The sequence below is a fragment of the Scyliorhinus torazame genome, chromosome 7 (genome assembly GCF_047496885.1).
Source record: "Scyliorhinus torazame isolate Kashiwa2021f chromosome 7, sScyTor2.1, whole genome shotgun sequence".
Lineage (NCBI taxonomy): Eukaryota > Metazoa > Chordata > Chondrichthyes > Carcharhiniformes > Scyliorhinidae > Scyliorhinus > Scyliorhinus torazame.
The window spans coordinates 43,305,787-43,328,086 of NC_092713.1; the positions used below are offsets into that span (position 1 = coordinate 43,305,787).

The window sequence follows — 22,300 nt, forward strand, 5'->3', positions numbered from 1 at the left end:
ATCCCGGACACGGCCGCAGAGTTGCCCCACGCCACAGCCGGCGTCTGTAGAGGGAGGTGGCAGAGGCCGTCACCGCTGTGGCCCTGACACCACGGACAGGCATCCAGTGCCACAAGAAGGTGAACGACCTCGTCAGAGCAGGCAGGGTGAGCCTCCCCCCCCGCTCGATATCCATATCCCCCTCCCCCATATCCCCCCTCCCCCATATCCCCCCTCCCCCATATCCCCCATCCCCCATATCCCCCCATATCCCCCATCCCCATATCCCCCCTCCCCATATCCCCCATATCCCCCCTCCTCATATCCCCCATATCCCCCTCCCCATATCCTCACTCCCCCATATCCCCCCTCCCCATATCCCCCATATCCCCTCTCCCCCATATCCCCCTCCCCATATCCCCTCCCCATATCCCCCTTCCCCCTCCCCATATCCCCCCTCCCCATATCCCCCCTCCCCCATATCCCCGCTCCCCCATATCCGCCATAACCCCCTCCCTATGTCCCCATATCCCCCTCCCTATATCCCCCATCCCCATATCCCCCCTCCCCCATATCCCGCTCCCCATATCCCCGTATCCCCCTCCCATATCCCCCTCCCCATATCCCCCCTCCCCCATATCCCCATCCCCCATATCCCCCATATCCCCCTCCCCCATATCCCCCCTCCCCATATCCCCCCTCCCCATATCCCCCATATCCCCCCTCCCCATATCCCCCCTCCCCCATATCCCCCCTCCCCCATATCCCCCCTCCCCATATCCCCCTTCCCCCATATCCCCGCTCCACCATATCCCCCGTATCCCCCCTCCCCATATCCTGTTTCCTGCACTAATAAGCTCTGGTCATCAGTGCAGGAAGAGATTGGGATGCCATTTTTAAATGGAGCTCCGATATCTAGACCCTTCCACCATCGCCTCCGGACCCCTCAATGCCCCAATTCACCAATAAAGGGGTCATTGAGCCCTCTGCACCCCTCCTCATAAGGGCAGGGCACCCCTGGGGCCAATCCCCGGCACAAGCATGATGCCACCTGGACACCTTGGCACTCCCACGCTTTCTTTGCGAGGTTTTAATAAATTGTTTGAAGTTAAACTATACCAACTATCACAAGCCTGTCATAGGAGGAGCAAAGCTTCATCAAAGGAATGGTAAGACCTGACGATGAGATAATGTTAAAACCTCACTAAATCTTGGTAACAATATGGTGGGTTGCCATTGGGAGCTGTGTATTGCTGAAGAGAAGCAGCCTGTCAGGAACAGGGTTTGCAGCATTGAATTGTTTCATGGGGTTTTAAAAAGTGCAAGTTTTGACAAAAATTTATCACACATCAATGAAGTATTAAATAATACGAGCATTATCCCAGCTGCCCCTGGCCAACTTCAATTTAAATCATTCGCAGATAGAACATAGAACATTACAGCGCAGTACAGGCCCTTCGGCCCTCGATGTTGCGCCAACCTGTGAAACCACTCTAAAGCTCATCTACACTATTCCCTTATTGTCCATATGTCTATCCAATGACCATTTGACTGTCCTTAGTGTTGGCGAGTCCACTACTGTTGCAGGCAGGGCATTCCACACCCTTACTACTCTCTGAGTAAAGAGCCTACCTCTGACATCTGTCTTATATCTATCTCCCCTCAATTTAAAGGTATGTCCCCTTGTGCTAGACATCACCATCCGAGGAAAAAGGCTCTCACTGTCCACCCTATCCAATCCTCTGATCATCTTGTATGCCTCAATTAAGTCACCTCTTAACCTTCTTCTCTCTAACGAAAACAGCCTCAAGTCCCTCAGCCTTTCCTCATAAGATCTTCCCTCCATACCAGGCAACATTCTGGTAAATCTCCTCTGCACCCTTTCCAATGCTTCCACATCCTTCCTATAATGCGGCGACCAGAATTGCACGCAATACTCCAAATGCGGCCGCACCAGAGTGTTGTCCAGCTGCAACATGATCTCATGGCTCCTAAACTCAATAAAAGCTAACACACCGTACGCCTTCTTAACAACCCTCTCAACCTGGGTGGCAACTTTCAGGGTTCTATGTTCATGGACACCGAGATCTCTCTGCTCATCCACACTGCCAAGAATCTTACCATTAGCCCAGTACTCAGTCTTCCCGTTATTCCTTCCAAAATGAATCACCTCACACTCTTCTGCATTAAACTCCATTTGCCACCTCTCAGCCCAGCGCTGCAGCTTATCTATGTCCCTCTGTAACTTGTAACATCCTTCCGCACTGTCCACAACGCCACCGACTTTAGTGTCATCTGCAAATTTACTCACTCATCCTTCTACGCCCTCCTCCAGGTCATTTATAAAAATGACAAACAGCAGTGGCCCCAAAACAGATCACCACCACCACCACCCCAGCTAATAATTGGCTGGCTACAATGAAAATGTTGAACAGTTCCCAGTTCAGAATCCAGAAACCAATCCTCTGCCTCCTCCGCCTAAATGCAGCCCCTGTCGTCGAGATGTATTGGATCCAAGCGGAAATACAGGTGTATTGTAGGGAAGCTACAGGAAAACAGGTGAGGAAAGAGTTAACAATGAATTAGTATCTCTCTCCCCACCCCAAAATATTTTAACCTTTTCTTTCTTTCCTTTATGCAGTCTTCCCAACACCTTGATGCACATGTTTCCATCAGCTACCTATTAATATACAGGTAATTCACGCAAACTCGCATTAAAAGTTACACGCTTTTCTATTCAACATTTAATCCACTTAAGTGGCCTATGTTACGTGCCTCATATTTATACACATTTTTGATCGCTCAATCTCCACCCTCAGCCTCAAAATCCTCAAAAGGGCAGTGGCCAAGCTGGCATCAGGAATGAGAGTGACATCAGAAGCAGAAAAGCACAAGAGAATCTGGGAATCGCTGTTCACCGACTGCATTTCCCTTGTGTTAAATCATCAGCAGTCAGTACAGCGGAAAATATTCTGAGGTAATGGTGCTCACCTTTTTTTTGAAATAAAGGTCTCCTTAAAGTACACATAAATGATGTCCTGAATTGGGTCATCCTTGAGTGTTTAAGTTCGTTGAGAAATCAATCATTGATTGGAAGATGTTTGCACTGAGGGAATAAAAGGCTCATGACAGCTCTGATCAGTCATAATTTTGGCTGACAAATTTGCAGACTCAACAGTTGTCTGCTGAGAAAAGACATGATAGACCTTCAATTCACCGAGAGGCAGAGAGAGCGAGTGAACATTAGGCTTTATTAATCATGAACTTGCCTAGCCAGAGTCGGTTGTACAGATGAATGCCGCCCACAGGCGGCCGGTCTATATATGCCCCGGTGAGGGCGGAGCCAGAGGCGGAGCCCACCGGGGTTACAGTACAGTACCTGGAAACAGCTCGTATCACCACTTCCAGGTCATAGGTCATAGGTTACAGTATCATACATGCATTAGGTGAATACCTTCACCACAAGACAGTAATTCATAATCAGAGTTGAGTAACACAGACCTGCTCACATATGTTACTGAACAGCAAAGTGACTGTGTTTTGACTCATGATGTAAAGCCCCGAGAACTGTTGCCGGAGGCGGTTGACATGTTCAGAGATCAGCTTGTGGTCAGTTTTCACCCCCTTCACCTGCTGTTAATGGAATGGTAATGGCTGCAAAGATGGGCCAAATGGTCTTCACGCCTCATTAAAACTGACAAGGTGCCTGACACAGTTTTGAATGTGTTTTGCCTCTAGTGTCCAAAATGCCAGCGTGTTTCAGGCAATGGATCCCTTTGACTGTGTGATGCGCAATCGATTACTCTTGAGACAAGGTGAGTCATAACATAGGCTTTAATCTGCTAGAACTGTTCCCCAGCAACTTCGATACAGAAAGTGAAGGCTGCTGGGACAGCATCGGTTCTTAGGGCGGAGCTATGTACATCAGCCAATGGTAGACTCCTGGGTCTAGCCAATGGTCATCCACCTCTGGGGTACCGCAATACCTGGTATTACCACACTATGTAAATCAGAGTCCTGTGACATGAATAGGACAACGGTCACCATTTTATGTCTGAATTTGGGTCATAAAGCCAGCATACCATTGGCTTCGGCCACTTCTATGGATGGAGGGAGAGAAGAGAGCAGTAAAGGTAAACCTTGAAATTATTTTGTTCATCATTGGCAGCGACGGCATGCTGTACTGGGGCCAGTGCTGTAATCACAAGTCTTTGTGGCTCACCCAATTGTCAAAATAGACACCAAGGATTTTCATAATGACCTTTAAAAATGTATGTAAGACTCAGACAAGTTCTTCATCGGTGCCACACCTTGTCTGACAGCAATCCTGAGTGCCTGTGCCATTTCCTGCAAGGTCTGGTAATCTATGGTAATGCCAGTGTATTCCTGTGGATGGCAATGCCAATGTCTGACCCTCCTTTCCCACTGATAGATAATGTATAATCAGTTCCTAATATGTTATAGTCTTGTGTTCCAGAACATGTTTGTTCATGGGAATATATTCCAGCCCATTAAGCGTGCATTCAATTTGGAGCAAAAATAGGTCGCTATTTATTGTTAGGTTGTTAAATACAGGGTTGCCTTTTGAAGGTGCAAACACATATGTTCCTAATTTACTGACTGTCACCATTTCTGACCTTGCTGTTGAGAGCCAATGTTCCATCATGGAGGAATCAACCTGAATCACCCTCAAACTGCAGACAGACAAGAATATGCTGAAGATGCATAATTCAACACAGTGACAGATGCACAGGGTTAGCTAGCATTCAATCAGTGTGGCATTCTCCCGCAATGCTGCATGTCATTGACTCCCTGCCGCTGTGGAACTACTAACTAAGCTCAGCCATATTTTGCAGTTGTACTTTGTTGTGAGTGGAATCAGAAGTTGCTGAATTTATCCCCCTTTTTCTGTGATAGCCAAGGACAGTGGAAAGCAGCACGGGTCCCAGTATAAAGTGGAGAAAAGCATTTGAGTGGGTTTGAACGCAAGTGCTCGTGATGTGAAACACTGCAGTTGAGTGGAAGTCAGGCTGGTCTTTCCGCTGTTAAGCTCTCCTACTTAAAACAAGCTTCTTCAGAACTTCAATGACCTGCCCAAAGCAGAAAGGTCTTAAGGATCAAGACTCGAGAGGGAATTTTAACATGGAAGAGTGTATGGGTTGAGGCGCAGGTCGGATGTGAAAGTTGGCCAGAAAATACGAGTGCATCTGAAAGTTGGTTTCAGCCTTCCAACTTCCACTTTTAACTCAGGAATGTTAGGCTGGTTGTGTCCAATCCTCTCAGGGGTGATGGATCACCTATTGAGATATATTTATATTTATTGGTGAATCCACAGATATCCTAGGCTTTATGTCATTGAAAGCAAAGCAAAAAAAACAAGGGCAGTTAATTGGCAGGGTTGATATATTCCATCGATAAAGAAGGATGCCATTTGGCCCATCAAGCCTGCACCAACCCTCCAAAGAGCACCCGATCGAGGCCCACTCCCCGGCCCTAGCCTCACAACCTTACTCCTTAATCATGGCCAATCCACCTAACCCGCACATCGTCGCACTGAGGGAAGAAACCGGAGCACCCGGAGGAAACCCCGCAGACATGGGGAGAAAGTGCAAACTCCACACAGGCAGTCAGTCACCCAAGGCTGGAATTGAACCATGGTTTCCAGGTGCTGTGAGGCAGCAGTGCTAACCACTGTGCCACCAGGCTGCTGATAAGCATTCAGTACTCACACATACCTTCTTATGGTTTATTCACAGAGCTTTTTCTGAGAATTTTATTTCTACACTTCAGAGGTTTACTAAATAAGATCAGGATGGTGTTAGTTTGGACCTTTGAGAAGGAACAATAGTTTTTTATTTGTTCATGGGACGTGGGTGTTGCTGCCTGAGGCAGCACTTGCTACCCATCCCTAATTGCGCTTGAAGGGATCTGGAGTCACAGGTAGACAAGACGAGGTAAGGATGGCAGATTTCCTTCCCCAAAGGACAGGAGTGAACCAGATGGTTCCATGTCACCATTAGACTTTTAATTCCCATCTGCAGTGATGGGATTTGAACCTGGAGAGTTGGTGTCTCTGGATTGCTATTCCACTGCCTCCCCCACCATATTTAGATGGGAACTTAGTTTGGACCTTTGAGAAGGGTCAATCTTGCTATGGACTCATAGTCCAGAGGACTAGTTTATTGCGGGGGGTAATGGGTTCAAATCCCACCACAGCAGCTGGTAGAATTTAAATTCAATCCATAAATCGGGAATTAAAAGCTAGTCTTAGTTAATCATAGAATTTACAGTGCAGAAGGAGGCCATTCGGCCCATCGAGGTAAGGGACATGAGACTTAGAGGGGATTTGAAGGAAAACCTTTTCACCCAGAGGGTGTGGGAGTCTGGAACTCGCTGCCTGAAAGGGTGGTAGAGGTGGGAACCCTCACAACATTTAAGTAGCATTTAGATGAGCACTTGAAACACAATAGCGTTCAGGACTATGGACCTAGTGCAGGAAAACAGGATTAGAATAGATAGGTGTTTGATGGCCGACGCAGAAATAATGGGCCGAAGGGCCTCTTTCTGTGCTGTAAAACTCTATGGCTATCAGTAACATCACTCGGCACGGTAGCACAGTGGTTAGCACCGTTGCTTCACAGCGTCAGGGTCCCAGGTTCGAATCCTGGCTTGGGTCACTGTCTGTGCAGAGTCTGCATGTTCTCCCCGTGTTTGCGTGTGTTTCCTACGGATGCTCCGATTTCCTCCCACAACTTCCAAAACACTTGCTGTTAGGTAATTTGGATATTCTGAATTCTCCCTCCGTGTATCCGAACAGGCGCTAGAATGTGGCGACTAGGGGCTTTTCACAGTAACTTCATTGCAGTGTTAATGTAGCCTACTTGTGACAATAAAGGTTATTATTACTATTCTTACACTGCTGCTGGGGTGCAGCTTTGAAGGGACAATATCCATACCTCCAGATGGACAGAGAAAAGCTGAACTTCCTTGACCTGTCTGAACAGGAGTGTTTTAGAAGGGTCAGGGCAGCATGTCAGGTGGTGACAGATATCTGCTGCCTCCTCGAAGAAGATCTTCTGCTAAGTGGACAAGGTGGCCATGTGCTACCAGTGGCTGTCAAAGTAACCAGCCCTCCTCCACAACGCTTTTGCCTCCTGGATCATTCCAGTTCTCTGGTAATGATTTTGCCAGGGGATCTTCCAGTTAGTGACTCACAAATGCAGTGTCATTCAGCCTGGATCTGTAAAGATTTAATCACCTGCTAATGCTCGCATTCCAAGCATTGTTTGGCATCTTTGAATTTGTCTATATATGTGTTTCTGGAACAGACCTCTTCATTCACCTGAGGAAGGAGCAGCGCTCCGAAAGCTAGTGACATCGAAACAAACCTGTTGGACTTTAACCTGGTGTTGTAAGACTTCGTACTGTGCTCACCCCAGTCCAACGCCGGCATCTCCACATCACAAATGCATGACAAGGGCCTGGCAGTTCATACTTCAGGGCCAGTAATTGAATCAGATTTGTCTGCGATGATGTCAGTCAGTGAGCAGGAGCTCTGCTTTTCAGTGTTGTTTCTCACAGGCTCAGAATGCCTTCGGCTGTGTGCTTGTGGAATCAGGGCACCCTTGGTTCAACTGAGAATATTTGTGAACCGCACAGGCCTCCACTTCAGCAGTGTGCAATGGGTGTGTAAACACAAAAAGATATTTCTACAGGTGAGCGCATGATTTCTCAGCAGCTGCCAGGATCCTATGAGAGTCCCAGTTGGCTTTGGACCTGGAAGCACCCACTCATGAGGTGGTTGCTAGGTGGCAAAGGGATATCCCCTGCAAACTTGGCTGATGGTGGCCATGAGCAACCTCACCAATGAAGCATAAGAGGGTTGCAACCACAGTTAGGTGACCACCAGTTGTGTCATTCAGCCTGCATGGCACGCTTTTCAAGTGCCTAGATAGATCTGGAAGTGTCCTTCTACTTAACAGTAGGGTTCCAGGATAGTCATAATGTGTTGCACTCAACACACCATCCTGTGGCTGTGAGGTTTGGAGCTGCAGGAGGTACAAGGTGAGGAGTGTACATGGCCTGTAGATGATTCCAATGAGGAAGTTGAGGAAGATTAAGGTGATGTTATGGGCCAGGGTTTAGAAAACCCCAAAGTGTATCATGGAGTTCACCTGACCCACAACGTTTACTAGATTGTGGTATGGGGAGCACACGGCCCACTCTACAGGGTGGTACAGCAGAAATGGAAAAGTATTTTTTAAAGCAAAATAATGTTCATTCTATGAACTCAAGTTAACCTTATTAAAACATACAGTGAGCATCTTAGCAGCCATTAATTCAAATACAACCCCCAAAGACTACAACACTAAGTAATCCTTTAAGCTTTCATTTTAACATCCAAAAGATTTAAAAACAAAACCTTTAACAGAAGCACATCAGGTTAAAGTCACTACTGAGAGCAGTTATTAGTTTTAAATCACCAAAGGATCGATTTACAGTTTTTAGATTACAGAGAGAGAGAGACTAATACCCCTTCTGGCTGTGACTGCAGCTATCCAGCTCTGAAAAATGAAACTAAAACACACCCTGCAACAAACAGCCTAAAACAAAAGTAAAAAGCTGACAGACAGCCCAGCTCCACCCACTCTCTGACATCACTGCAGTAATAAATACCCATTTCTTAAAGGTACTCTCACTGCAGATATTTATATACACACCCATTTATAAACACCCATTTCTTAAAGGTATTCTCACATGACAGTGATGACGATAATTTAGCATCAGCTGCTCATGTTATTGCTGCCCAGGATTCCAAGGATTTCATTGGGGTGGTACGGTGGCTAGTAAATAGCACTACTGCCTCACAGCACCAGGTACCCGGGTTCAATTCCAGCCTTGGGTGACTGTGTGGAGTTTGCTTTCTCCCCGTGTCTGCGAGGGTTTCCTCTTGGTGCTCTGGTTTCCTCCCACTGTCCAAAGAAGTGCAGGTTCGGTGACTGACCATGCTAAATTGCCCTTTAATGTCCAACGATGTGCAGGTTAAGTGGGGTTATGGTGTTAAAGGCATAGGGTGGGGGAATGGGTCTAGGTAGGGCACTCTTTCAGAGGGTCGGTACAGACTTGCTGGACTGAATGGCCTCCTTCTGTAATGTAGGAATTCTATAATTCTTATTAATGCAAGATCCAGTTAGTTACCATCATTGGACTGATGTCATGCCCATGTTTCCCCCAGTCACTCTCCTCCACCCCCACATTAATACCACTTATACAAATTGCCCTGCAATCAATCAATTACCCATTGTACACCCCTCCTTTGGTCCCCATCAATTCACGACTTTTCATTCATCAGTAAGCAAGTGAAAAGGCAAGTTACCACCAGCGGCCAAGAATAAACAACAAGAATAAACAACAGCAAAGGCTGATAAAATCTATGTGAATCGGCCAGATGATTGAAACCGCAACATAACATTTTCTCAGACACCCATGTGCCTACCCTCAGTCAACCACAAAGATTTATTCTTCCTTTTGCCACAGCTCCGACATGCTGTCCATCCTCTGCTTCCAGCAGAGTTAGAAGCAGGCTTCTCAGATTGCTGCCCGAACTATGAGGTCTTCTTCACTTCTGCCAAAGACTTCTCCAACTGCGCCGGTGCTGTGGCAGACTCAACCATTAGAATGTGAGGCAGGCAGCTGGGCAACAGGTGGGAGGTGAGAGTGTGGTCCCCACTTCCAAGGCTCTATTCACCACCATGTCTCCCAGGGTATGTGTGTGATTCGCTGCTTCCTATCAACTGGTGAGCAACTTGATGAAGATCAATGAGGTGCTATAAGGCCAAGGTTAATGGACACGATTCTCCACTCCCACGCCGAAGTGGCCGCGCCGTCGAGGTCCACGACGGCGCGGAACGGCCCCGGTCCCGACCGATTCAGGCCCTGACAATGGGCCAGTATCGGGGCCGCGTCATCTACCCGCGCCAGGCCTTGTCGCCCGCGTAAAAGCGGCGCCGCATAGATGACGTGGCCGGCGCCGCATAACGGACGTCATCCGCGCATGCACGGGTTGCCGTCCTCTCTAAGTCCACCCCGCAAGAAATGGGGGACGGATCTTGCGGGGCCGTGGAAGGATGATGGTCCTCCTTCAGAGAGGACGGCCCGACGATCGGTGGGCACCGATCGCAGGCCACCCCACATTCCAGGTGAAGCCTGGTGCAGGATCCCCCCTCGCCCCCCCCACAGGCCGTCCCCCCCAGCGTTCACGCACCGCCCACGACTGCAGCGACCAGGTTTGGACGGCGCTGGGGGGAGCCCGCCGTTTTGGCCTGGCCGCTCAGCCCATCCGGGCCTCAGAATAGCGGGGGTGCCGGAGAATCGCCATTTTCGGTGTCTCCGGCCTGCGGCCCGTGAAACTCGACCGGGCCGTTCCCGCTGCTTGGGAGAATCACGGGAGGGCGTCGGACCGGCGTCCCCGGAACTTTTGGCAGCCCAGGCGATTCTCCCAACCGGCGTGGGAGTGGAGAATATCGCGCCCAATGTGTCTGCCATTCTATGAAGGCATCGGACATGCTGGCATTCAGTGCATGCACGGCCATTGCCAAGATCTGCATGGGCTTGTTTGATGACCCCAGTTGGTGTTCCACAGAGTTGGCTGGTCGACCCAGGGAGGAGTACATTATTGCAATGCCCTGCGCCATCAACCCATTCACGCTTGAGGGGGGTTCCTCCATTCTCTCGGCAGTCATAGATTGTGGCCGGAATCGCGGCCATGTGTTGACGCCGGCGTCAAAACCAGCGCGAGCGATGCTGGCGTAAATAGGCCTCCAGGCCCAGTAACTCCCCTCTTCCTCGGGGGCTAGTAGGGCACCGGAGTGCTGTGCACTGCTCCGGCGCCGAAAGCCGGCCCTCCACGGCCTGCGTGGGTCCACGCATGCGTGCCACAGCAAACTCCACGCTGGCAATGTGCGTGGTTGCCGTCTCCGCGCCGGCGCAGAGCAATATGTCCGCGACCGAACAGTGGGCCCGCGCAGCAGGAGGTTCGCCCCCTCCAGATCGCGGCCGTCCGCCGATTGGAAGCACCCGATCACGGGCCTGGATCCCCTGGAGGCCCCCCCCCATGTGTCATATCCCCCCATCCCCCCCACCAGGACGTCCACATCCGCCGCCGGTCCGGGCTCCTGCCGGGTGGGACCAGGCCTGAACCACGCCGGCGGGACTCTGCGGAACTCGGCGGGAGTTCAGCCCGTGGTGTGCGGAGAATCACTGTGGTGAGTACGCAGGCGCGATTGGAGGCGATTTTCCAGTCGCCGGAGAATTGGCACCTGGCGTCGGAGCAGCGTGGCGGGATTCTCGGCCCGCCCCCCCGGCAATTCTCAGACCCGGTGCGGGCTCCGAGAATCCCGTCCTGTGGGCGGGATTCTCCACTCCCGCGCAGAAGTGGTCGCGCCGTCGTGAACGCCGTCGAGGTTCACGACGGTGCGGAACGGCCCCGGTCCCGTCCGATTCAGGCCCTGACAATGGGCCAGTATTGGGGCCGCGTCATCTACCCGCGCAGGCCTTGTCGCCCATGTAAAAGCGGTGCCGCATAGATGTCGCGGCCGGCGCCGCATAACGGATGTCATCCGCGCATGCGTGGTTGCCGTCCTGTCCAAATCCGCCCCGCAAGAAGATGGGGGACTGATCTTGCGGGGCCGCGGAAGGAAGGAGGTCCTCCTTCAGAGAGGACGGCCCGACGATCGGTGGGCACCGATCGCGGGCCACCCCACATTCAAGGTGAAGCCCGGTGCAGGATCCCCCCTCGCCCCCCCACAGGCCGCCCCCCCCCCCCCCCCCCAGCGTTTGCGCACCGCCTACGACTGCAGCGACCAGGTGTGGACGGCGCCGTGGGGAACCCGCCGTTTTGGCCTGGCCGCTCGGCCCACCCGGGCCTCAGAATAGCGGGGGTGCCGCTAGCGAGAATCGCCATTTTGGGTGTTTGGAAGGTACATTTTTCTTGTGCTCTTCAATGATTATCCTTTTCATTGACCTCTCCCAAGGTACAGCATCTGTTCCCAGTTGGGCATAGCTTGGAGAGGTCTGCACATTGCAACATGCACGCTCCACAACTGTCCATGCCAAAACTCTCTAGTCTTGTCACTTGTGAAATGTGAGTCACCAGGTGAAAACCCAACTCTTTGTCTGACTGGTTCTACCAAAGAGTGAGTATTTGAGCTGGTGGATGGTAAGAGGGAGTCCTGTGACAGTGCACCCTCAGTAGCGATCATCTCCTCTGAGGAATCAGCATCTGTAAGGTCCTAGGAACTCTGCTTCTGAGAAGAAAGCAATTTTGAGAGGGTCAATAGGAATTGTCTAAAAAGGGAAACCTAAAGCAGATCACAAGTTAAAGTGAGTGTTAATTTAATTTTCTGTTCCTGAAATTCTTCCCAACCCAAGAATTTATTTTGCAAAAAATAAATTTAGTCCTGACGTTGAGCTGCAACCGATGTCAGTGAAAACTCAGAAGTTCAGCATTTGATCAAAATTTGATTTGCCGTAATGCCACCTCTATAACTTTCAAATCTGTGACATAACCTTCAGCTGCTGTCAGCAGAAGAAAGACAAACCCCACCAAGGTCAAGTGTGAAACTAGTTATTCGAGATTAGATGTGTCTGTGGATATTGATGTTTCTGTGGTGTTTTATAGTCGAGGACAGGCACCATCTGTCCCTGCTCTGCTCACAAACTGTGCACTGCTGTATAGCTGCATTATCATGCACGAGGCTTCGCCAAAAAAAAAAGCAGCTCTTTACAAAGGCTGACTTTTAATCGGCATTTACATTATCTAGTGTGATGGGAGTGAAGTATGAAAGGGAACCAACATTCATCAACAATGACTGAAGGTATGAATTATTATAGAACTTCCCCTCTGCTGTCCTCCACGTCTCTCGTTAAAATGTCACTTCGGAAGCCCACAGCCTTAAAAGATGCATTGATTTTGTATTGTTGAGCCCAAATATCAGAGGTACTGCATATTCAGAATAATCTCTGGTTTAGCATCATTTAACCCAACGCTTTTCTTTCCTACTTAAGAATGGTATTTTTGCAACTCCTAGGAACGAATGGTTTGTTAGCTCATCAGCAGTAAATAATCTGCCTGGAAAATTGTTCTTTGGGATTCTGAATATGTATTTGCATTAATGTTCGAAGCTGAACAAGCCGTCCGATGCCCTATCCCGCGGCACATGTGCCAACGCACAAATTGACCGCCTCCAAACCCTCCACGAGGACCTCTGCCACCCGGGGGTCACTCGGTTTTACCACTTCATCAAGTCCCGCAATCTCCCATACTCTTTAGAGGAGGTCCGTACAGTCACAAGGGACTGCCACATCTGCGTGGAATGCAAGCCGCATTTTTTCAGGCCAGATGGAGCGCACCTGATTAAGGCTTCCCGCCCCTTTGAACGCCTCAGTCTCGATTTCAAAGGGCCCCTCCCCTCCACCGACCGCAACGCGTATTTCCTTAATGTAGTGGACGAATACTCCCGCTTCCCTTTTGCCATTCCCTGCTCCGACATGGCCGCTGCCACAGTCGTTAAAGCCCTGAACAGCATCTTCACGCTGTTCGGTTACCCCGCATACGTCCACAGCGACAGGGGGTCCTCTTTCATGAGTGACGAGCTGCGCCAGTTCCTGCTCAGCAAGGGCATAGCCTCAAGCAGGACGACCAGCTACAACCCCCGGGGGAACGGGCAAGTAGAAAGGGAGAACGGCACGGTCTGGAAGGCCGTCCTACTGGCCCTACGGTCCAGGGATCTCCCAGTTTCACGGTGGCAGGAGGTCCTCCCGGACGCTCTCCATTCCATCCGGTCGTTATTATGTACAAGCACTAATCAAACGCCTCACGAGCGTCTCCTTGTCTTCCCTAGGAGGTCCTCCTCTGGAACGTCGCTGCCGACCTGGCTGGCGGCCCCAGGACCCATCCTGCTCCGAAAGCACGTGCGGGCACATAAGGCGGACCCGTTGGTCGAAAGGGTTCACCTCCTCCACGCAAACCCCCAGTACGCCTACGTGGAGTACCCCGACGGCCGACAGGACACGGTCTCCCTGCGGGATCTGGCGCCCGCCGGCACCACGCACACCCCCCCGACACCATCAACCCAACCGCCCCCCTCCTGCCACCGCCGCACCCCACGACCGCCCCCTTCCCAGGAGGATCAGTCCCCCTCCCCTTTGCACCGACAGCTGAAACCGTGCGGCTCCCGGAGGCGACAACACTGGTACAAGCACCACCACCACCGCCGGGGCCGAGGCGATCGACACGGACGACCAGACCGCCCGATCGACTCGTGGCGTCGATGTAAAACAAAGATGGACTGTTCAATGAACATTTTGTTTTTCCTATACCCTCTGTAAATAGTTGTAACAGGACGATACTGTCCAATACTGTACTACCATGTAACTGTTCTATCCTCCCAGGACCAGCCCTGTAAACCCTTACCACCATACGAAGCATCACCCCGCCGGGTTCATTTTTGACAAGGGGTGAATGTGGTAGTATATATTGGGGGTCATGTGGGACTGGAAGCCCTAATGTCATTGGCTGACAGATCCCGGGTCCTGGTTGGCCGTTGACCTCATACTCCGCCCTGAAGGCGAAGTATAAGAAGCCGGTGCCTTCCCCCGCAGGCCAGTTTACTATCGGGCTGCTGGGGAACAGACACGCTTAATAAAGCCTCATCGACTTCACTCTATTCGTCTCACGGAGTCTTTGTGCGCTACAATCCCATAATCAAACTTGAATTCCCCCTGCCATTAGTATTTATTTAAATAGTTCTGTGTCATACACTGTATCTCAGTGCATCTTTTACTTGTTTTAAGCTGTTTTCCAAGAACCTTGCCTGAGGCACATTCTATTTGCAGCAAATTTGTTTGAAATACTTTCTTTGGAAGGATTTCTATTATTATTTAAGGAATTTTAATAGCTGTTATTCGATTGTTATCTTTGGTCGCCTTGTCCAGGTTTCCTGCCCCCACTGCAGGAAGCCCAGTGCTTCTGCATAGTTACAGTGAACCACTTAACTCGATGAGGACACACTGATGACCACAGCAGTTTAAATAAGTGATTCTGCGATCCTCACGAGACCAAAAAGTAAAATGGAAAATGAGAACATTAATCAGAGGCTCACTGTTGCAAACCTTTGTTGGCATTGTTGGTGAAAATAGGTTTCCCCCTTCTATTAATTTAGCTGCTTTTGCTGCGCCAATTACAGAGAGCGGAGAAAGCAAATTAATATATTAACAAATGAATGGGAGTCCTATCAAATGAGAGATGTTTCGCTTCCTTTGTAATGGATGTTCGCCAAGCCAAAATGTTTGATCTTCTCCACTCAAATAAAAAGGCAAAAATAATGAATGATGCATGAGGACCATCACATTGAAACCAATTTAATATCTTTAGCCATTGGTTGTTCTTCACATAGAACAGTATAGAGCAGATGCACAGGCCACATGTCCTAACCAGTCCATGGAGACATTTTCACTTGAATCACCCTGCTTCATCCTTCCTCATCAAACCCTACCAGCATTTTCCATTCCCTTCTCCCTTGTAGGTTTATCTATTTTTTCCTCTCTTCATTTGTACATCAACGAGGAAATTTAAGGCTAGAGAATGTTCCAGTGGTAGGTTGGGACAAGAAAACCTAAGTATTCTTCACTTAATGTTAGGAAACTGAGACCCAATGTAGATCAGTGAGATTGAAGGGTGATATGTGTTGTATTATGAGTCCTTTAGATGTCTAAATGATGACATTCATGACGTGAACCATTTATTGTTGGACACTGGGTTACCCCAGTGGGCTAGACAGCTGTTTTGTGTTGCAGAATAAGCCTACCATAGTTCAATTGCTGTACTGGTTGTGATTATTCATAAAAGGCCTGCTTTCTTAACCTTGCCCCTTGCCTGAGGTGTGGTGATCCTCAGGTTAAACCAGTCAGCTCCCCCTCAAAGGGGAAAGCAGTGTATGGTCATCTGGGACTTTAACGCATGGGCAGCACGGTAGCACAGAGCCAGGGTCCCAGGTTTAATTCTTGGCTTGGGTCACTGTCTGTGCGGAGTATGCACATGTGGCAACTAAGGGATTTTCACAGTAACTTCATTGCAGTGTTAATGTAAGCCTACTTGTGACAATAAAGATCATTATTATTAATATTATTACCTTACCTAATCTTTAACTATTTACAGATCCCAGGTTACTGCCATACATGGTGCTGTTTCGCTTAGGCAGGCTGCTTCCAGAGTGTTCTCTCTGAGTCTCTTACCATAATATTCTATGGGCTGGATTCTCCGGTTTTGAGGCTATGTCCCGAGGGAGTGTCTAGTTTTACGACGAAAAATCGGCAAGGCCCCAGCACTGATCCTCTGACTGGTAAGGGGCTAGCAGCTGCACCATGTAAGATGCAAGGCCTTCCCGATATTCAGGCCTGGTGAATTGCTGGATCCATGGCAGCGCATGCGTACGGCGAAGACTTGCAGCGGTCGCACCGTACAACATGGCGCCGGCCATGCGTGGACCCGACCTGCCGGATAGTGCCCCCCTCCCCACCCTTGGGCCATTCCCCCACCAGTCCCCCCACCCCTCGCCGAAGCCCCCCTGGCCAGCAGACGTCGGGAATTCGGCACATCAGGGGCGGAGCAACGTAGGAGGGCCTTCAGGTAACGTCCTGAGACGGTCCCAACGGGGAATGCCATATTCCTTGTGACGCCGTTTTGGAGGGGGCGGAATATCCAAAAACAGGGGGCGTCCCCGACTCGGTCATAAACAGGGATTCTCAGCCCAGTCACCGATTACAATATTTGCATCGGGCATCAGAGAATCCCGCCCAATATATCATACCTTGTGAGTGCTATTCTCTAGTCCCACATTAACCCTTTCCCTGCCAGGCACCTTTACATTACAATAGTGAACAAGTTCATAATAGAACGTCACCTTTCTTCTGAATAGAAACCGATTTTCACTTCCAACAGAGTATTACAATCCCTTCTCCCCACACTTCAAGGCTCTGACTTTATGAATTCAAATTGTCTTGAAGCTCGACAGGTCTACCATAGCTTAGTCTGTCACATTTAGAGGAATGATAGTAGTATTCTGTATTTCTGGTACTTGGTTATCTCCATCTGATTCATTCGTTGTGGTCTTTTGAGTTGCATTTCTTTATATTAACTATCGTCTGCTTTTTTCAGACACTGTGGGGGGATTTTCCATGCCCCGAGCGGCGTGTATCTCGGCGACAGAAGGCGGCTTGCCATTGGCATACTGCAAGATCTTCTGCTCCCGCCGTTTTCAATGGGATTTCCCATTGAAACCACCCTCCATTGGGGAGAATGGTTGAAAAATCCCCCCTGTATGTTAGTCCCATTCCTTCCGAAGCACTCTGCTCATTGATAAAGTGGACTGGCAAAATCTGTTTTCCGTGGTGTCCGCCATGTTTTTGCTGGACATTTTCATTTCGCAAATGGAACATTCATTTCATCTTGTTTCACAATTTCAGCCAAACAGGTGTTTACTGTTTTATTTTTTAATTGTTTGCAACCTTACGAATCATTTCGTTCAGCTTACTGGTTCAAGTCATGTCTGAGACACCCATTGCTTTGCCATCTAGTATTGCCTTGCGCTTCAGGCGTCAGCTTTACAGCTTTCAACCTTATTTTTATCTTTTTTTACTCTGTCTGCAACTTGTAAAGTTCTATGGCTTTTACTTTCAATACATCCTCTGTGCCATTCAACTTTGCCTTTGGCTTCCTCATGGAATATGGAACATTGTTCAGTCTTCCCTGCCAACCCATTCTTCAGTCTGCACAGAGTAACATTAAACTCATTTTGATTCTCTTTGCAATTTTCCAGTGAAACAAACTTTGACCTTAGGGTATTCTTGTAGCATGCGAATGCCCTTCAACATATTTTCCTTTTTGCAAAGTTTGCTTGTTTCATCCTGAGTTATCCTGTAATTCTGCAGAATCTTCTCGCATTTCTTCCACATTGCTTCCATTCTGCTGTTTAAGACAGTCTTCATTTCTTCACGTTGCTCAATGCTTATTGCATTCCATTCGCATTTGATCTTAAAGGACAATCAACTGTTCTTTCAACTGTTTATTTTGTTGTTGACATCTTGCCAACTCACTCTGGGTTTCAATGAATCATTGATAGTTCCAAAGCAGCTTGCTCTGAAGTATTATTCAACCACATTTTTAGCTTCTCATGCTTTTCCATAGCTACGTATTGATTCTTCAAGGAGTTTTTCAGGGTCGCAACTTCTTTGCCAGCATTTCCTGCCTGCAGTTTTGCCTGGCTGTACATCTGTGCATTTTCACAACTCCAGCTTACCAACTGTGGACCTGAGGGTAGTTATTTCTTCCTGGTACTTTTGTGTCGTGCCTGAAATTTGCTTATTTAAATCTCGGACAGCTTGGTTCATTGATGACATCAGTTAATCGTGCTTTTCCAAAGGTATATATTCAGCTTGAATCTTGTGCTTTAAATCTTCCAGTTCAGCTCCGATGTGAACATGTCGAACAGCTTCATTTAATTTTTGCACATTTTGCTTCTTTTGAATTACCTTAGATAGCTTTCCTTCATTCACAGCCATCTGCTCACTGTGCATTGCCATGTGTTGTTGCAGTTTGCCTATTTCAGCAGCATTCGGGGACGTGTTGAATAATAGTATTGTCACTCAACTAGGAAACCAGAGATCGAGAGTAATGCTTTGGGGATCCAAGTTCAAATCCGCCACAATGGTGCAATTTGAATTCAATAAAAATCTGGAATTAAAAGTCCAATGATGACCATGAAACAATTGTTGTAAAAACCCATCTGGTCTTTTAGGGAAGAAATCTGCCATCCTTACCTGGTCTGGCCTACATCTGACTCCAGATCCACTGTCAATTGACTCCAGAGTCAATGTGGTTGACTCACGGCTAGCCCGCCCCTCCCAAGTGCAATTAGGGATGTGTAATAAATGTTAGTCCAACCTGCAACGCCTACATCCCATGAATGAATAAATCTTTTTTTTTCAAAAGCTGTATTCTTCAACCTTTCGACTGCTTCTCAGACTATTCTTTCTTTTGTTCTAAACCCTTTGGCTTTGTAGGCAGCACGGTAGCACAGTGATTAGCACTGTTGCTTCACAGCTCAGGGTCCCAGGTTCGATTTCTGGCTTGGGTCACTGTCTGTGTGGAGTCTGCACGTTCTCCCCGTATCTCCGTGGGTTTCCTCCAGGTGCTCCGGTTTTCTCCCATAAGTCTCAAAAGGCATGCTGTTAGGTGAACTGGACATTCTGAATTCTCCCTCTGTGTACCTGAACAGGCGCCGAAATGTGGCGACTAGGGGCTTTTCACAGTAACTTCATTGCAGTGTTAATGTAAGCCTCCTTGTGACAATAAAGATTATTATTGTTATTATTATTATGCATTTCATTGCAATGACATGGAGGGCAACCATCTTGTGGTTTACTTGAATAATGTTCCCCTCGTTCGGGATCCTTTGGCTCCCTCACCCTTTGGTCTTTTGTAGCCCACCATCTCGAGTTTTTAGTTGCTCAGCCTCTGTGGTCTCCTGTTGCTTTCTATGCTTTATTGGGAGTTCCCTCTCTCTCGGGGTCTCTTGTAATTTTCAGTCCACTTGCCATTTTCTTTCTTGCTGTTAAATGCTGTTGCCCCTTTAAAGTTGTCAGTGCAGAAAATTGATTTTTTTTAAAGTAAGGGTGTGTGTAGCCGTTGATTTCTACTCTGTGCTCTTTCTGTGCTTTTTCAGGCTCCCTGCGATTCTGGGCTTGTTTTTAAAACATTTTACAAAACTTCAGAAGAGCAGGATTTCTTTTCTGAGCGATTTGTTCTTTTTTTCGTTTAGCTCTAAGAATGCCTCACACATTTTATGATTTTGGCAGGTTCTCCAGTGATCCTGGCTGCCCTTTGTTTTGACTTTTGAAGCTGCAGCAATTCCTTCTCTGAATTGCAAAGACCGATTTCAGGGTGATTCTTCTGTCTTCTTTTTTCACTCTGCAGTATCTTCATTTCTCTGTAGTTTTTCCTTTGTACTTTACCCTATCAGCCGATTTGAATTTAATTTATTTTGTTTAACTTCAGTGCAGCGTGGCCACCGCTGCTGCCATCTGCTGAGTCCTTGGGACCACCGCCTACTCTATAATGTAAGTACAGCTTCTTTAGTATAATTATTGCTCACCGTCTTGTGAACTGACCATTAACTCTGTGTCACTCAGGGTCTTGGAATATATTGGTAGTTTTGCTCACTGTCTGTGTTTTTTAACAAGGTTTCTTTACTCTGTGTCACTCAGGGTCTTGCCATCGACTTCCATTCACTCTGGTGGATTCCTCGACTTCCAAGTTTCGAGCGAAGTTTCTTCAACTTTATCTTTAATTTTTCTTCTTTGGCGCACGTCCCTCTGGTCCAACTTAAGCTGCTATTAATATTTTACATCATGGGATTCTCTTCAAGATTCCTCATTTAAATGCCAACTTTCATATCGTAGAATCACAGAATAGAATCCCTGCAGTATAGAAGTCAATTTGGCCCATCGAGTCTGCACCGACCCTCCGAAAGAGCACCCTACCTTGGCCCACACCCCCGTAACCCCACATAATCTTTGGACACTAAGGGCAATTTATCATGGCTAATCCACCTAACCTGCATTTCTTTGGACTGTGGAAGGAAACTGGAGTACCCGGAGGAAACCCACACAGACACGGGGAGAATGTGAAAGCTCCACACAGTGACCCAAGGCCGGAATTGAACCTGCGACTCTGGCACTGTGAGGCAGTGGTGCTAACCACTATGTCAATGTGCCGCCCAAATATCAACACTGATCGCCAGGTTGTGTTTTGATGCCTCTACTGACATGACCTTTTTGAAGCAACCACCGTTGCCAACCATGTTGTAGTATGCTGTTGGGACCACCGCTGCCAACCATGTTGCAGTATGATGTTGGGAGCACTGCTGCCAATCATGTTGTAAGTATGGGTTTTGTAGATGTCTCAATGGTGAGATCTTGGGATTGTATATTTAAACACCAACAGTTTATTGTTAATCTTTATCTATTTACAGATCCCAGGTTACTGTTGTACATGGTGTTCTTTCTCCCATGAAGGCAGCATCCAGAGTGTTCTCTCTATGTCTCTTACCATGTAACTCTGTATATCATACCATGGTCAGTGCTATTCTCCTGTCCACATTAACCCTTGCTCTGATGAGCACATTTATATTGTAATGGCATGCAGGCACATAATACAACAATATGTGAGCAAGATTTAGCACAGATCACAATATAGGCAGTTATACATTCGTTATGAAGTACAATGTAGATATAGAATACTGTGGAGGAGGACATTTGAAGAATCAAGTCTAAAGTGGGCTAATAAATGGGTAAGGGTTTCAGCAACTGATGTGCTGAGGGAGGGGTAGAAGTGGGAACAGTGAGAGGAAGGTAAGTAGTTTTGGAAATGAATAGGCTTTGGGGTTTGTAGTTCAGTTCAGGGTTGAACTAACCTTTTACATACTGGCTTAATGTTTCGACAACATTTTCAAATAGATATAAAATATTATTGATTCACTGAGATACCCAAAGTCCTGTCAATTAAAGGTTTTCAGAAAAAAAAATGAAGTAATTCAGTGACCAATTTCCACTATTTGCTAATAAAATGTTTTGTGCAAGTTTTAATTAACTCTGTCAAGGCAACAAATGCTCTCATCTCAAAGGCTGCCCAGCAAATTGACTGTCATTGTTTATCCATAAGTTATTCATCAAGGAAATCAGTCAACATATTTGCCAACAGGCATTCGTCAAACCATAATCACTTGTGTAAAGGTGTTCAGTTACATGTGGTATCAACATACTGCAGCAGCTGCAGGTCCCCTTTAAGAAGTACGGATTTACCACAATAACATATGAACTTTAGTACTTCTATCAATCATCAACATGGAGCATGTTACTCGTCAATCACAAACAGGTTATGTTTCTCCATCCTCCCTGGGGAAAACCTTTATTACCATTTTGAGAGAGGCAGAAATATATGTGGAGCAAGTTGAAAATGTAATTACTTGCTGCTGGTTTATTCAGCAAACACTGTGAATGGGGAAATGTTCTAAAGTTTAGTATTATCCTTGAATTCCATCTTATTATGTTTTATCAGAGTAATGTATAAGACATTATTTGCATGTATATAAAATCTGATGGTGAATATATAAGAAACTGCTACAGGGGCTCAATATTTAGAGGAAAATTCTCTCACTTCCCTTGATACCAGATTGATTATTGCTGAACTGTATTATTGTGGATT

At 47.7% G+C, this 22,300-nt stretch overlaps 1 long non-coding RNA gene across 2 annotated transcripts in view; it reads left to right on the forward strand.

Moving 5' to 3' along the window:
* The window catches only part of LOC140427273 (uncharacterized), a 123,481-nt gene extending 109,438 nt beyond the window's left edge, over nucleotides 1-14,043 (forward strand). For both annotated transcript variants that reach the window (XR_011948424.1, XR_011948425.1), the window contains exons 3-6: nucleotides 2,621-2,673; nucleotides 2,799-2,956; nucleotides 3,718-3,794; nucleotides 13,881-14,043. This is a non-coding gene — a long non-coding RNA (uncharacterized lncRNA). The remainder of the gene's footprint in view (nucleotides 1-2,620; nucleotides 2,674-2,798; nucleotides 2,957-3,717; nucleotides 3,795-13,880) is intronic.
* The last annotated feature ends 8,257 nt before the right edge of the window (nucleotides 14,044-22,300 follow it).